This window comes from Leptonychotes weddellii, chromosome 4 (assembly GCF_054177405.1).
Source record: "Leptonychotes weddellii isolate Sample4059 chromosome 4, ASM5417740v2, whole genome shotgun sequence".
In the NCBI taxonomy this organism is placed as follows: domain Eukaryota; kingdom Metazoa; phylum Chordata; class Mammalia; order Carnivora; family Phocidae; genus Leptonychotes; species Leptonychotes weddellii.
The window spans coordinates 136,818,970-136,821,360 of record NC_138372.1 but is presented as its reverse complement, the minus strand read 5'-3'; the positions used below and the strand labels follow the sequence as shown (position 1 = coordinate 136,821,360).

General features: G+C 40.2%; 1 pseudogene; it reads right to left on the bottom strand.

Moving 5' to 3' along the window:
• Positions 1–617: 617 nt before the first annotated feature.
• Positions 618–1,542, bottom strand: LOC102733850 (large ribosomal subunit protein eL6 pseudogene; annotated as a pseudogene).
• Positions 1,543–2,391: the final 849 nt, after the last annotated feature.

Genomic DNA, 2,391 nt, shown 5'->3' with positions numbered 1-2,391 from the left:
ATGGTTCTTATCCTTTCTTTTATTAATGTGGTGTATCATGTGGATTGATTTGTGAATATTGAACCACCCTCGCAGCCCAGGAATAAATCCTACTTGATTGTGGTGAATGATTCTTTTAATGTACTATTAGATTTGATTTCCTAGTGTTTTGCTGAGAATTTTTGCATCCATGTTCATCAGGGAGATTGGCCTGTAGCTCTCTTTTTTAGTGGAGTCTTTGGTTTTAGAATCATGGTAATGCCAGCCTCATAGAATGAATTTGGAAGCTTTCCTTCCTTTTCTGTTTTTTGGAATAGTTTGAGAAGAATAAGTATTAACTCTTCTTTAAATGTTTGGTAGAATTCCCTTGTGAAGCTATCTGGCCCTGGACTTTTGTTTTATGGGAGATTTTTTATTACTGATTCAATTTCTTTGCTGGTTATCAGTCTGTTCAAGTTTTCTATTTCTTCCCATTTCAGTTTTGGTAGTTTATATGTTTCCTAGGCATTTATTCATTTCTTCCAGGTTGTCCAATTTGTTGGCATATAATTTTTCATAATATTCTCATAATTGTTTATATTTATGTGATGTTATTTCTCCCCTCTCATTTGTGTTTTTCTTTATTTGGGTCCTTTCTCTCTCTTTTTTTTTAATGGATCAGTTATTTAATTACGTTCTTTGTAAGAAATTTAGAACACCAATTTGTGAGGGTAAACTCCATTTGTGAGAGAAAACACAGAGCAGAGGTAGCCCTGAAGCTGAGGAACAGCTTTTATTTTTGGCAGAATTTGCGAGTCCACGGCTTTCTGATCAACCTTGCGCTGCTCTGTAATCTTGTATTTCTCTTTCTCGATGTCGAAGATCTCACCCTCCTGGTGTCTGGGCTTACACAGCTTCTTGAAGTAAGCGTCAGTGAGATGTTTGGGGATTTTCACACTGCTGATACCAATTTTGGTAGAAGTAGCAATGACGAATTTCTGGTGTGTTCTACGCAGAGATACTCGATTGAGCGACAGAGGTCCGGTCACAAGTAGCAAGCCACTGCTCAGTTGCTTCGGGAAAACTACCCTCTTGCCTCTGTGGCACCCAGTGAGGATGATCAAAATGGTCCCGTGAGTGATACTAGCTCGCAGCTTTCTCATGTGCTGACTGAAAGGTTTTTTGCCGTGGCTCAACTGCTTTCGAGGCACATCTTCAGTAGGATAATACCTAGGCATTTTGCGAAGTTTAACCACTCGGGTACCACCGTTCTTGTCACCACCAACTGGTTTTGTGACCGTAGCAAGAACTTTCTCCTTCTTCTTCTTTTCAACCCTGGATTTAGCTGCCGAATACTTCCTCTTGTACATGGCCTTTCTGGAATACATAGCCGATCAGGAATATCTGCCAATTCCTCTGACAAGGACAGGGTTTCGGCTGCAGCGGGGCTTCCCCTTCTTTGGCGTTTTAGCCTTGGGGTTACCCTTCTTAGCCTTGCCACCGGCATCAGCCTTCTTAGCTTCAGGTTTCTTCTCTTTAGTATCCGGCTTCTCAGCTTTTTCGCCCGCCATCTTGCAAGATGGGAAAGAGTCTCTTTTCTTTTTAATAAGTCTACCTAGGGGCTTATCAATTATATTAATTTTTTCAAAGCACCAGCTCCTGGTTTCATTGATCTGTTCTTCTGTTTTTGTTTTTTTTTTTAGTTTCTATATCATTTATTTCTGCTCTAATCTTTATTATTTCCCTTCTGCTGGCTTTAGGCTTCATTTGTTTTTTTGTTTTTTAAGATTTTACTTATTTATTTGACAAAGAGACACAGTGAGAGAGGGAACACAAGCAGGGGGAGTGGGAGAGGGAGAAGCAGGCTTCCCACGGAGCAAGGAGCCCAATGCAGGGCTCGATCCCAGGACCCTAGGATCATGACCTGAGCCGAAGGCAGATGCTTAACAACTGAGCCACCCAGGCACCCCTTCATTTGTTCTTTTTCCAGCTCCTTTATGTGTAAAATTAGGTTGTTTGAGATTTTTCTTGCTTCTTGAGGTAGGCCTGTATTGCTATATACTTCCCTCTTAGGACCGCTTTTGCTGCATCCCAAAGGTTTTAGACCATTGTGTTTTCGTTTTCATTTTATTTTTTAATTTCTTCTTTGATTTCCTGGTTGACCCATTCATTGTTTAGTAGCATGCTGTTTAACCTCCATGTATTTGTGGTTGTTCAAATTTTTTTCTTGGCAAGTTTCATAGCACTGTGGTCAGAAAATATGCATGGTATGATCTCAATCTTTTTGTACTTGTTGAGGCCTGATTTGTAACCTAGTATGTGATCTGTTCTGGAGAATGTCCCACGTGCACTTGAAAAGAATGTGTTTTCTGCTGCTTTAGGATGAAATGTTCTGAATATATCTGTTAAGTCCATCTGGTCCAGTGTCTCAGT